Source organism: Dendropsophus ebraccatus, chromosome 3 (assembly GCF_027789765.1).
Source record: "Dendropsophus ebraccatus isolate aDenEbr1 chromosome 3, aDenEbr1.pat, whole genome shotgun sequence".
Classification (NCBI taxonomy): domain Eukaryota; kingdom Metazoa; phylum Chordata; class Amphibia; order Anura; family Hylidae; genus Dendropsophus; species Dendropsophus ebraccatus.
This window is the reverse complement of record NC_091456.1, coordinates 187,951,642-187,965,488: the sequence shown is the minus strand read 5'-3', so window position 1 is coordinate 187,965,488 and position 13,847 is coordinate 187,951,642. Positions and strand designations below refer to the sequence as shown.

At 48.8% G+C, this 13,847-nt stretch overlaps 1 protein-coding gene across 1 annotated transcript in view; it reads left to right on the top strand.

The window, feature by feature from the left end:
* Positions 1-13,847, top strand: part of LOC138786743 (oocyte zinc finger protein XlCOF22-like) — a 148,125-nt gene that overhangs the window by 90,196 nt on the left and 44,082 nt on the right. The gene's annotated exons all lie outside the window — the stretch shown is intronic.

Genomic DNA, 13,847 nt, shown 5'->3' with positions numbered 1-13,847 from the left:
CTGGGCCCTCACTTACCCCCCCAAACGGTGTCGGCAAGGGCGCACGCACGTACGCCCGCCCATCCTTCCACCCCAGCAGTGCCTTACACGAATCAGTCGGTCCCTGCGGCCTCCTCTCCCTCCAGAGACCAGAGACGTGTGACGGAGCTGAAGAGAGGGAGGGGTATTTGTTTGACTCTTCCAGCTGTCAGCCCCAGCTATCCCCTAGTCACCCCCAGCAGCCCCAGCTATCCCTGTCACCCCCAGCTATCCCCCTGTCACCCCCAGCTGTCTCGCTGTCACTCCCAGCTATCCCCCTGTCACCTCAGCTATCGCCCCAGCAGCCCCAGCTATTGCCCTGTCACCCCAGCTGTCCCTGCATCAGCCCCAGCTGTCCCCCCAGCAGCACCCGCTGTCTCCCAGCTATCCCCGTCACCCCCAGCAGCCCAGGTATATGACACTTGATAAAGAGACCAGACCGGTCTCGAAACGTGTTGTGTCTGATTAATAAATGTGGTTATTTATTTTTACTTTATGGTAAACATTTTTTCATTTCCGTTGGACGTGCGCCCAGCTGACCCATACTTGGAGAGGATGTTTTATGTCAGCTATCCCCCTGTCACCCCAACTGTCCCCCAGCTATTCCCCTGTCTGTCCCAGCAACCCAATTTGTCTCCCCAGCAGCCCCATCAGCAGCTGTCCCCGTCACCCCAAGCTGTCCCCCTATCACCTCCAGCTTCCCCAGTCACTCCCAGCTGTCCCCTATCACCTCCAGCTTCCCCAGTCACTTCCAGCTACCCCTCCTGCCCCAGTCACTCCCAGCTGTCCCCTATCACCTCCAGCTGCCCCAGTCACTTCCAGCTACCCCTCCTGCCCCAGTCACTCCCAGCTGTCCCCCTGTCACCTCCAGTTGGTTCTCCTGCCCCAGTCACGCCCAGATGCTCCCCCTGCCGCCCCTGTCACCTCCAACAGCCCCATTACCCCCAGCTGCCCCAGTTACCCCCAGCGGCCACCCTGCCCCTTTCACTCCAAGCTGCCTCCCCTGCAGACGAGTTGACAAGACGAGTTTATGATGGCTGCGCCAGATGAAGAAGAAGGTGAGTGACTGCAATCAGAGAAGACGTCACCTGTGAGTCATTAGTAACTGCACTGTAATCACTTATATAGTGTGCAGAGCCTGTGTACCATTGGTGTCTAAATAGGTCAGTGTATGGTTTGCCCTAGTGTACTGACACAGCCCCACGGTCATTACAGTACACTAGCGCAAACTTTTAAACTGCCTAGGAGCTCCCGACATCATACTTAATCCTGATGCTGGGAGCTCCCAGGTCCATTCCGCGTGTGGATAAAATTCTACAGATATGTGAATGACCCCTGTGGTGTAATGGAGGTGGTCACAGTATTGTGATAATATGGTAGATGTTTTTGTTCTATCCCCTATTAGTGCTGTTCTGGGGTCACTTCCCTACACTAAGCTCCCACAGATCTATGCAGGGGCGTAGCTAATGTCTCCTGGGCCCTGGTGCGAGAGGCCAACTTGGGCCCCCCCCCCCTCCTTTCACGACCAAGTGATGCTATTGTTGTGTGTGTGTGTATGTATATATATATATATATATATATATATATATACACACAGTGGTGCCTTGGATTATGAGCATAATTTGTTCCAGGACCGTGCTTGTAATCCAAATCCACTCTTAAACCAAAGCAAATTTTCCTATAAGAAATCATGTAAATGCAGACAATTGGTTCCACACCCCAAATATATTTATTATTCTGTACTGTACAGTAATGGAGAGGATGGGAAACACAAGGGCTGACAGAGACTGCAGGGAGCATGAAGGAATGAGCAGGGCAGATGTGGGCACATACATGCAGCACTCTCTGTCCGGGGAGAGAGGGGTTACAGCTATACAGCTATGGAGAGATTACCCCCCCCCACAGTCCTGTCCCCTGATGTAAGCCCCAGCCTGAAGGGGATCTGCTATGATTTGGAAGGTGTTTAGAGTACAGTGCTGTAGACCCCGCTATGCAGGCCATGCCCCTTCTCCACTCGCGCTCCCACCCAATACAGGAAGTTCTTAAACCAAAGCAATGCTCTTAAACCAAGTCACAATTTTGAAAAACTGTGAGCTCTTAAACCAAAACGCTCTTAAACGAAGTTACTCTTAAACCAAGGTACCACTGTATGTGTATATATATATATATATATACACACACACACACCAAGACAGATATTACCTATTACCGCCATACTGTTACAGACCAAATCCTGTATACTGAGACCAATATTACCAGTAATACCAGTATATAGGGAGGAAACATTACCGCCACACCACAACCACTACCATCACCACCATATTGTTACTGACCAAATCCAGTACACTAAATCACCTCATCCAGTCATATAGAGGTGGCCCCAGCTCTACACAGGCTCTATACACCATATACATTACAGTGCAGTTATATCAGGTGACTCACAGGAGACGTCTTTTCTGATCGGAGTTCTTTCCTTTTCATCATCTTCTCCATCCGTCCTAGGCCGTTATGAGAACTTCTCTGAGCCACGAATCCACAGAATCTGCCAGACAGACATATTAGGCTCCACACTCTGACACCATCTCCATCTCTCTACACACTGCACATCTGTACTGTCCCCTTTACACCCTCATTTAGTGGGTAGCCCTGACTCTATGTGACCTCCTAATAATATATGCCCCCCTCTGTGTATTCCCTCTCCCCCTATGTTGCCCCCCCCAAATAGATGGCCCCCTCTACCCCCTCCCTTATAGATGGCCCCCTCTACCCCCTCCCTTATAGATGGCCCCCTCTACCCCCTCCCTTATAGATGGCCCCCTCTCTCCTCACCCTCCCTTATGGATGGCCCCCTCTCCCCCCACCCTCCCTTATGGATGGCCCCCTCTCCCCCCACCCTCCCTTATAGATGGTCCCCTTCCCCCCCCTCCCTTATAGATGGTCCCCTCCCCCCCCTCCCTTATAGATGGTCCCCTTCCCCCCCTCCCTTATAGATGGTCCCCTTCCCCCCCCTTATAGATGGTCCCCTTCCCCCCCTCCCTTATAGATGGTCCCCTTTCCCCCCCTTTATAGATGATCCCCTTCCTCCCTCCCTTATAGATGGTCCCCTTTCCCCCCCCCCTCATAGATGGCCCCCCTCTTTCCCCCCACCCTCATAGATGGCCCCTCTTTCCCCCCACCCTCATAGATGGCCCCTCTTTCCCCCCACCCTCATAGATGGCCCCTCTTTCCCCCCACCCTCATAGATGGCTCCTCTTTCCCCCCACCCTCATAGATGGCCCCCTCCTTCCCCCCCACCCTCATAGATGGCCCCCTCCTTCCCCCCCACCCTCATAGATGGCCCCCTCCTTCCCCCCCACCCTCATAAATGCCCCCCTCTTCCCCCCACCCTCATAAATGCCCCCCTCCTTCCCCCCCACCCTCATAGATGCCCCCCTCCTTTCCCCCCACCCTCATAGATGCCCCCCTCCTTTCCCCCCACCCTCATAGATGGCCCCCTCTTTCCCCCCACCCTGATAGATGGCCCCCTCTTTCCCCCCACCCTCATAGATGGCCCCCTCCTTTCCCCCCACCCGTACAGGCTGATAAAAAAACAAAACTCACCTGACATCGCGCTCCCACGTTGATCCTCACTCCTTCGATCTGTCCCCGGCTGCTGCGCGGCTGCCGGGGGTGTTGCGTCTTATCCCCGGCAGCGCGCGCATCCCAGAACTCCCTGCGTGCCGGAAACCGGAAGTCAGGGCCCAAGGCGCGCAGGGAGTTCTGGGATGCGCGCGCTGCCGGGGGTAAGACGCGACACCCCCGGCAGCCGCGCAGCAGCCGTGGGAAAGACGGAGCCAGACTCTTGTGACCGCAGGCAAAACAATGCTTGCGGTCACAAGAGTGATTGATCGGGGGGCCCCGCGGGCCCCCCTTGTGGCGGGCCCGGTCGCGGCGGCGACCCCCGCGACCACGGTGGCTACGCCAGTGGATCTATGTATTCTTATATGCCACAAAGCATCCAGTGTATAATGCACCTAGGACCCAACTACAACAGCTGCAGGCACTACAACCCCCAGCATGTACTGACAGTCTGCAGCCCTCAGAATATGCTGGGAGTTGTAGTACAATCCTCTGATAACTGCCGCTGTAGACAGATGTATTGCTGGACCTTCAGGGCTGATGGTTGTCACCCACAGATTGCAGCCACATGAGCCTCTGCACACAGTGATTTATTAAAGTGTTGTCCTCTAAGAAACTACAACTCCCAGCATACCCTGAGAGCTGTATAAATGTAGGGGGTTCTGAGATTTTTAGTTTGACTAAAAATGTTATTCACAAGGGATTTGTCACAAATGAATCAAGGAAAGGAGCAGGTCAGCATGTCGTGTCTCACTGGTTTTATATTGGTGGGCCCCAAGGATCATTTCCTCTGGTTGGCCCCAGTTATCCCAGTCCAACACTGATCCTGAAGGCAGGTGTTCTTCTACTAAGGCTTGTGTCAGTACTTCATTCGCTGACAAACAAGAACAGTTATTTACATAGCACTAGCGGTTACTTACATAAGCTTTACGGAATGTAACATCTCTACATGTTTAGAAGGTCAGCTCCATATTGTACTGGTTTCACTAAATATACAAAATATCACATCCTTAACAATCCTTATACAAATGAAAGTCAAAAGTCAGATTCTAGTCTATTCCTCCCTATTATGGAAGGTATGGGGTGACTTCACTTCTTTTCTTATTGACTTAAGGCTTTTGGATTCTTCTTAATCATCTGAGGTGGTGAAATCAGCATACGTAGTTGGAGTTGCTTCTTCACCATGTGGAATGGTAATAACATCTAGCTGTTCCTCGAAGACGTGTTGTTCTTTCTCTTGGAAAAAAATCTATAACCAAGTTAGTTTCAGCCACTGATTTGAGAAGTTGTTGTTAGTTCAGTGGATTTGTGATTGGCTCATGGATAAATATCAGGGGTTGTGGTTAATAGTGTGTATTCTAAGCAGAGGCTGGTTACAAGTGGGGGCCAGAAGGGTGTGTTCTTTTTAATATGTTTATAAGTGACATATGAGTTGGTTTATCTGTTTACCAATGACAATAGTGTTCATATACAGTATGGAGTGACTATTGTCTTGTAGACTGCTTTATGTGACGTGAGAGGGGTGTATATCTCCTCCCCGGAGACCTCAAGAAAATACGTCATCTGTGGAGAAACATCTTTTCTTGTCTTTTCCCCCAGGGGTTTTCTCATTTTTATAAATAAATAAACATATTTGTTATCGCTGCGTGCGTGTTTGCCAAATCATTAAAATTATCACATTCCTGATCTCACACGCTAAACAGTGTAAGCACAAAAAAATTCCAAAGTGCATTCAGAACTCTTGTACACAGATTGGATAGTACAGAGACAGCCCATACTATTTGTATAACATCAGTTATCCAGTCATTGTGTTTCTGCATGAACAACACAGCCACATAATGTCATCTTCATGGAGGACAATGCTCCAGGTCATTGAGGTCACAGCATTATTAGGGAGCGGCTGCTGGAGACTAGTAGGACCTCACATGGAGCGGCTGCTGCTAGAGACTGGGGGACCTCACATGGAGCGGCTGCTGCTAGAGACTGGGGGACCTCACATGGAGCGGTTGCTGGAGACTGGGGGACCTCACATGGAGCGGCTGCTGGAGACTGGGGGACCTCACATGGAGCGGCTGCTGCTGGAGACTGGGGGACCTCACATGGAGCGGCTGCTGCTGGAGACTGGGGGACCTCACATGGAGCGGCTGCTGGAGACTGGAGGACCTCACATGGAGCGGCTGCTGCTAGAGACTGGGGGACCTCACATGGAGCGGCTGCTGGAGACTGAGGGACCTCACATGGAGCGGCTGCTGCTGGAGACTGGGGGACCTCACATGGAGCGGCTGCTGGAGACTGGGGGACCTCACATGGAGCGGCTGCTGGAGACCGGGGGACCTCACATGGAGCGGCTGCTAAAGACTGGGGGAATCTCACATGGAGCGGCTGCTGGAGACTGGGGGATCTCATATGGAGCGGCTGCTGCTGGAGACTGGGGGACCTCACATGGAGCGGCTGCTGCTGGAGACTGGGGGACCTCACATGGAGCGGGTGCTGGAGACTGGGGGACCTCACATGGAGCGGCTGCTGCTGGAGACTGGGGGACCTCACATGGAGCGGCTGCTGGAGACTGGGGGACCTCACATGGAACAGCTGCTGGAGACTGGGGGACCTCACATGGAGCGGCTGCTGCTGGAGACTGGGGGACCTCACATGGAGCGGCTGCTGGAGACTGGGGGACCTCACATGGAACAGCTGCTGGAGACTGGGGGACCTCACATGGAACAGCTGCTGGAGACTGGGGGACCTCACATGGAACAGCTGCTGGAGACTGGGGGACCTCACATGGAGCGGCTGCTGTAGACTGGGGCACCTCACATGGAGCGGCCTGCAATCTTCAGACCTGAATCACATTGAAGACTGAAGGGATGAGCTGAGTGTCTGTGTAGTGGCTGATAACTCTCTACCCCAGAATTTCAGTGAGGGCCGCCCCACAAGTGGGATGCCGTACCGCAGCAGACAATAAGGAGACATGTGACCAGCAGGAGACGTCATTGTCAGCTGTAGCTGAAGCTCAAGGTCACATGACAAGTTATAGAGACAGTGACATGTTGTTGGGGTGTACGGTACCCACCACCAGGGGAGGATTTTGTTTCAGTAAATTAAAATGAGGAAATAAATATATACCCCATGCTCCACACACATCACACATACACAGCTCTGCTCCACACACACACACAGCTCTGCTGCACACACATCACTTCAACTCATCCAGCACAGCAGAGTCCTGCATACACTGAGCAGCAGCCCCTGATCATGTGACTCCTCCTCCTCCATGTGACTGATCACATGACTGTGACATCATAGCAGGTCCTGGAAGCACAGGGGAAGCACACGGCTCCTGTACGGCTCTGCAGGCGGAGGGAAGGAGCTGGGGGACAGCGGGAGGATTAACCCCTTCAGGACTGAGCAGTGTTATGTATGAAGTGTTATTTTTTATGGTTTTGAGCGATACCAGATATATTACATTGTCTCATCTTCTCTCCATTCATCTCCCAACACTCCAGGATCCTCTGCTGATATCTTCTATATAAGAGACCGACCCATCAACCATGGAGAGAGACAGAGACAAGATGGCCGAGAGGATAATAACCCTCACCCTACACATACTCTTCCTGCTTACTGGGGAGGTGAGGGATTCTGGGAGTGATGTCATCATGACATCATTCTTATCTATGGAATAACAGATGGATAGGACTGGAGAGGTGAGGGATTCTGGGAGTGATGTCATCATGACATCATTCTTATCTATGGAATAACAGATGGATAGGACTGGAGAGGTGAGGGATTCTGGGAGTGATGTCATCATGACATCATTCTTATCTATGGAATAACAGATGGATAGGACTGGAGAGGTGAGGGATTCTGGGAGTGATGTCATCATGACATCATTCTTATCTATGGAATAACAGATGGATAGGACTGGGGAGGTGAGGGATTCTGTGAATGGATGAAGTGATATTAACCCCTTCCCTCCGCAGGATGTAGCAGCACGTCCTGTGGTGGGTGGGGAGGTTCAGAGAGGGGCTATGCCGCAACCCCGCTCTGAACCACCGCCATCATACAGCCCAGAACCGCAAATATTAGCAGGTGTGGCCAGTGGCCGCACCCGCTAATTAGGACAGTTAAATGCAGCTGTCAAACATGACATCTGCATTTAAAAGTTCTTTGCAGCCTGTGGTGTTCTAGTGGACAGATCTCCCCCCACTATGCAGTTGCGGAGAAGAGATACGTTATACCGGCCAGGCCATGACTCAGCATCAGAATGACGCTTATCACGGTTTGGCGATCCATGTATCTGGTCTGCAACAGACCAGAATAATAGAACACTGATCTGATGAATCAGTGCTGTATAATATACACAGCATTGATTTCAATGGGAGATCAATGCTGTGTATATAGATGTCCCCCAGGGGGATCAGTGCTGTGTATATGGAAGCCCCCCAGTGGGATCAGTGCTGTGTATATAGAAGTCCCCCAGGGGGATCAGTGCTGTGTATATAGAAGTCCCCCAGGGGGATCAGTGCTGTGTATATAGAAGTCCCCCAGGGGGGTCAGTGCTGTGTAGATAGAAGCCTCCCAGGGAGATCAGTGCTGTGTGTATAGGAGTCCCCCAGGGGCATCAGTGCTGTGTGTATAGGAGTCCCCCAGGGGGATCAGTGCTGTGTATATAGGAGTCCACCAGGGGGATCAGTGCTGTGTGTATAGGAGTCTCCCAGGGGGATCAGTGCTGTGTATATAGGAGTCTCCCAGGGGGATCAGTGCTGTGTATATAGGAGTCTCTCAGGGGATCAGTGCTTTTTAATAAAAGTTTTTTATTAATAAAAAAATCCCTTCTCCTAATAAAAGTCTCAATCACGCCCTTTTCCCATTTTATACATAAAAATAAAAAATTCCAAAGTGCAAAATTGCCCCATAGACCAAAGGATAAAAGTGTTATGAGGATCAGTATAGAGCAATTTTAAAGGGAACCTGTCACCCCCCGTGCCAGGGTGACAGGCTCCCGACCCCCCCGCTGGAGCCCCCTATACTTACCTGATCCCGCCGGGTCCCGCTTCTGGAGGTGGTGCGCGCTCTTCAGATGAGTCCAACGCTCATAGAGAATGACGGAGCGTCGGATTCACCTGTCATTCTCTATGAGCGTTGGACTCATCTGAGGAGCGCGCGTCGGGCTCTGATATCTCAGTCACCACCTCCAGAAGCGGGACCTGGCGGGATAAGGTGAGTATAGGGTGCTCCAGTGGGGGGTCGGGAGCCTGTCACCCTGGCACTGGGGGTGACAGGTCCTCTTTAAGGAACTTTTTTTTTTTAAGGTTTTAATTTTTTAAAAGCTGTCAAATAAAATGAAAATTATGCAAGTTGCCTATCATTGTAATTGTACTGATTTGAGGAATATAGATAATGTCAGTTTTACCATAGGGCGAACGGTGTAAACACCCCAAATAAAAAATATTGCGTTTTATTTTCAATTTCACCGTGCATATAATTTTTTTCTGGAGTAAAAAATAAGGGCTCATATGGGTTTCTAGGTAAATGAAATGCAAGGCCTTTTAAACACGAGGAGGAAAAAACAAATACGCAAAAACGAACGTTAATGTGTCTCTTCATACACAGGATTACACAGTAGTGAAGAAGTCCTCTAGTGGGCGCTGTGGGGCCCCTGGGTGTGAAGGATGGGGAAGAACCCTGAGCCCAATCCCGGGGCCCCTGATACATGAGGAAATGGAGGAAGAGAAGATCCGAGAAGTCACCAACAAGATGGTGGAGCTGCTGAGTGGAGAGGTGAGACTGTGGCTGCTGGGAATGGTGGGACATTATACAGTAACACCACTGGAGGGGTGGGGGGGATGACTGTGTGATCATTGTGTGTGTCAGGTTCCTATAAGGTGTCAGGACGTGGCGGTCTATTTCTCCATGGAGGAGTGGGAGTATGTAGAAGGACACAAGGATCAGTACAAGGATGTGATGCTGGAGGATCAGCAGCCCCTCCCATCAGCAGGTAATAGACAGGACTATATACACACCTCCTCTCTGTATTATCTGGATGGAAAGAATGAATTCAGTCTCTGTATGTGTTCCCTCCAGTCAGATCCAGTAAGAGAACAGCACCAGAGAGATGTCCCCGTCCTCTTCTTCCACAGGATCAGGATCAGGTAGATGGAGATGTTCCCTATGATCTGTACATCCCACCTGACTTCTACTGTCTGATGACTTTTACAATATTTCTCTCACATCTTATGAATCAGGGGGAAGATGGGAACAACAATAATGCTCCAGAGACAGATGTGAGCAGTGATGAGCAGTATAAGGAGGAAATTACTATAGGGGAGGATCTGAACCATAAAATTGCTATAGACAAGGTAGTAAAAGAAGAAGAAGAAGAGACAGATGACAGCAGTGATGAGCAGTATAAGGGAGACATTCCTATGGGAAAACATCTGAACTCTATGAATGCCACAGACGTATGGGTAAAAGAAGAAGAGAAGACAGATAACAGCAGTGATGAGCAGTGTAAAGAGAACATCACTACAGGTAACCACCCAGGTGAGTAGTGACCACTAAATGCAGACAACAGTCACACATTCTCCTCAGTCTCCGGCTGTAACTATTCTGTGTGGAATATTATAAGCTCTGTGTCCTGTCAGTTTTCCAGGTATATAATCATTCAGCCTAAATTTTAATATACATCACAGTCCCTGCGGTACCTGTTGCGACATGTTTTAAAAAACAATCGACAGGGGTTGTGATCACTAGCAGCCATGTAATATACTCACTTTATTTTAAAAAGTGTTCCTTTTTCCCTTTGTGACAATATTTGGTCTTTTCTCTGTTCAAAAAAAAAGACAAAACACAGAAAGTCCCAGCGCTCACAGACATGGCTCGGTAATGACTGACCGTAATGTTCAGCGAGAACTAAAATGCTCAAGTGTTTGTTACCAGAGTTAAGAATTTATAAGTGATCAAATTCACGACACCTCATGACCTTTGACCATTATACTTAGTGTAGATGCAGGAAAGGCCTCCGACAAGACCTCATGGCCCTGTATTCCCACCACTATTCAGCGTAGACGGTTTGGCCCTATATTCTCCCAATATATTATAGCTTCTATAGAAACTGACAACAACTCCAGATTAACAGACTTCATGGTGCGTTTACACAGAGAGAGAGAGAGAGACAGATTATTGAAGCCAAAGCCATAAACAGACTATAAATAGAGAACAGGCCATAAAGGAAAGACTGAGATTTCTCCTCTTTTCAAATCTATTCTTGGCTTTGGCTTCCAAAATCTGGCAGATAAATCTCTGTGTAAACGCACCATAATACTTTGCCCTTCAATATCTTCACAGGAATAACACACGGTTGCCCCCTCTCCCCCTCCTTCTCTTTAATCACTACCTGATACCATCTGCACTGAACAGACATGGAGGGTAGATGGATCATTTTGTCACAGCTGTATTAAAATTTTTAAAATCCATGTTGATTGCACCCCCCCTTATGTCCCCTAAGCAGTCAGTTGTGCGCAGCGCCCGGGGTTGTAGTGTTGCCAGTGGTCGTCGAGGTGTCACCACGTGTTGCTGCTTTGCTGATAGGATGGTAAGGTGTGGTTCACCCCAATGGGAAAAAAGTCCAGACAGTCAGGGTTTGCAGTAAACAGCGGCTTCTTTACTAAAGAAATTTTCAAGTGCAAATCAGTACAGACAAAGCACCGAGCCGGCTTCTTCAGAAGAGGATACCCAGGAAGAGATGAATTATTTTCTGGTCTTAAATCTAAAAAGAAATTAGTTTTCCCTGTTCACGAAACCTTACAAACTTTAATTGGAGATGAGTGGCAGATCCTGAGAAGAAATAAGGAGCCGTTACCCTTCAAGGATGAAGATTTGCCGCAACGTATGCTGCAAGAGCAATGCAAGTTTGGAATAACCAATTAGAGGAGCATCTCAGAGACAAGAGCCGTGAGAGCAAATTTTTGCTTCTCTTCCACTCATAAAAGACTCGATTTCCTTCTTAGCACATTCTTCTGCAGAGTCTGTTCGCATAGCAGCAAAAGACGGGGCCTTAAACAATTCGGCCAGGAGAGCCTTGTGACTAAAAAACTGGTTGGGTGACAATACCTCATTGTCTAAGCTCTGCGGTATCCCATTTTAAGGGAAATAAATCTTTGGGTCAGCCCCGGATGAAATCCTAGGAAAATCCGGAGATAAGAAAAGATCTCTACCAGAGGGTAAACCAGTAAAGAAAAAGGAACCATACCGGACACCCAGATTGCAGGATAATTACCTTGGAGTTATCCAAATGCAGGCAAGGGGAAGAATGTTTTTTTCTCCAAAGACAAACAATGACACTTGCAAATTAGGGAGATTGTCGGATTTTCTGGACACCTGGATCACCGTCACTAAGAATCAATGGATACTGAGCATCATGAAGGAAGGATACAAAATAGAGTTCTCTCAACGTCCTCCAGAGAAGTATCATGTCTCCTGACAGTCCTCAACCTCCCTCAAAAAGGAGTTGGTGTCCAGTGTAAAAAAAACTCATTTCCCAAGAAGTAGTTCAACCAGTTCCCAAGAAAGAATAAAAAATGGGTCATTGCTCCAACCTTCTTTTAGTCCAGAAGCCCAACGGCTCTTATCAACTAATAATAAATCTGAAACCCTTAAACAGATACATAAAGTACAAATGATTCAAGATGGAGTCTATAAGATCCACGACCCTCTTGATCGGAGTCAACACCTTGATGGTCTCTCTAGATCAGTCATGTCAAACTCTGGCCCGCGGGCCAAATCTAGCCCGCGGTGCCATTATTTTTGGCCCGCCAGGCAATTCAGAGTTTAAATTACAACTGGCCTACCATAGCTACTTTATAAGAGACTAATGGGGAGGGCTGGCTACTATATGAGATTATGGGGTAGGCCTAGCTACTATATGAGACTAATGGGGAGGGCTGGCTACTATATAAGAGACTATGGGGGGAGGGCTAGCTACTATATAAGAGACTACAGGGGAGGGCTGGCTACTATATAAGAGACTATGGGGGGAGGGCTGGCTACTATATAAGAGACTACAGGGGAGGGTTGGCTACATATCAGACTATTGGGGAGGGCTGACTACTATATAAAAGAGACTATGTGGGAGGGCTGGTTACTATATGAGACTATTGGGGAAGGCTGGCTAATATGTGGAGCAATTTTGGTTGGGTTGACTACTACGTAGGGCAATATTTGGGGGGTTAGCTATTACATGGGTTTGAGTTTAATCATATAATAGCAATTTATCATGTCATTTATAATAGTGCACAGCGCTGGGAGACACACACCACTGACAGTGCCAGGAACACCGCACGCTACTCTGACAGTGCCAGGACGGCCGCATTTGCGCTTCAATAATTATCAAGGTTGGCCCGCGACTTTGTCCAATTTTGGCCCACTGTGTATTTGAGTTTGACACCCCTGCTCTAGATCTTCAAGATGCCTATTTCCATATACCGATTAATCTTTTCAACCAAAGATTTTTAAGGAAAAGAAGATAAAACACTTTCAGTTTACAGCGCTTCCTTTTGGGATCTCTTTAGCCCCCCAAAATTTTTTAAAGCATCATGGGAGAGGTAATCTCGTACCTTCATCTGAAGGTATTCAACATCATCGCATACTTGGATGACCTTCTTCTGATTGCAGAATGTACCCGGAAACTACAGGAGGATCTCCAGATGGCTCAGTCACTACTGGGATCAGTAGTATGAATAATCAATCTAAAAAAATCTGATTTAACTCCGTATCACCAGAAAGTATTCCTGGGAATATTGGTGGATTCAAAATTACAGATGTGTTTTCTCCCAGCAGACAAAAAAGGGAACCTAATTTCGAGAATCCGGAATAAGAAGTGCAAGATACGGGAGGCGATATCAATCCTTGGATCTTCCTGCATACCAGCGGTGTCCTGGAGCCAAGCCCATTCCAGATGCCTCCAACAACTACTTGGGGCCTAAACACACTCTAACACCCTTGGTGAGAATATCTCGAAAGTAGTGGCTTCAGACCAACAACTTAATCAAAGTAGTTTCCTGCAATCTACACCACAAAATGCTAGTGTACACAGATGCCAGAAAATTAGGGTGCAGAGCCCAGATCGGATCTCAATTATTTCAGGGAACATGGCCTCCCCACATGAGCTAAAGCCCGTGCAGATGTTATTTCTTCAAGCTGAACATACATTAAAG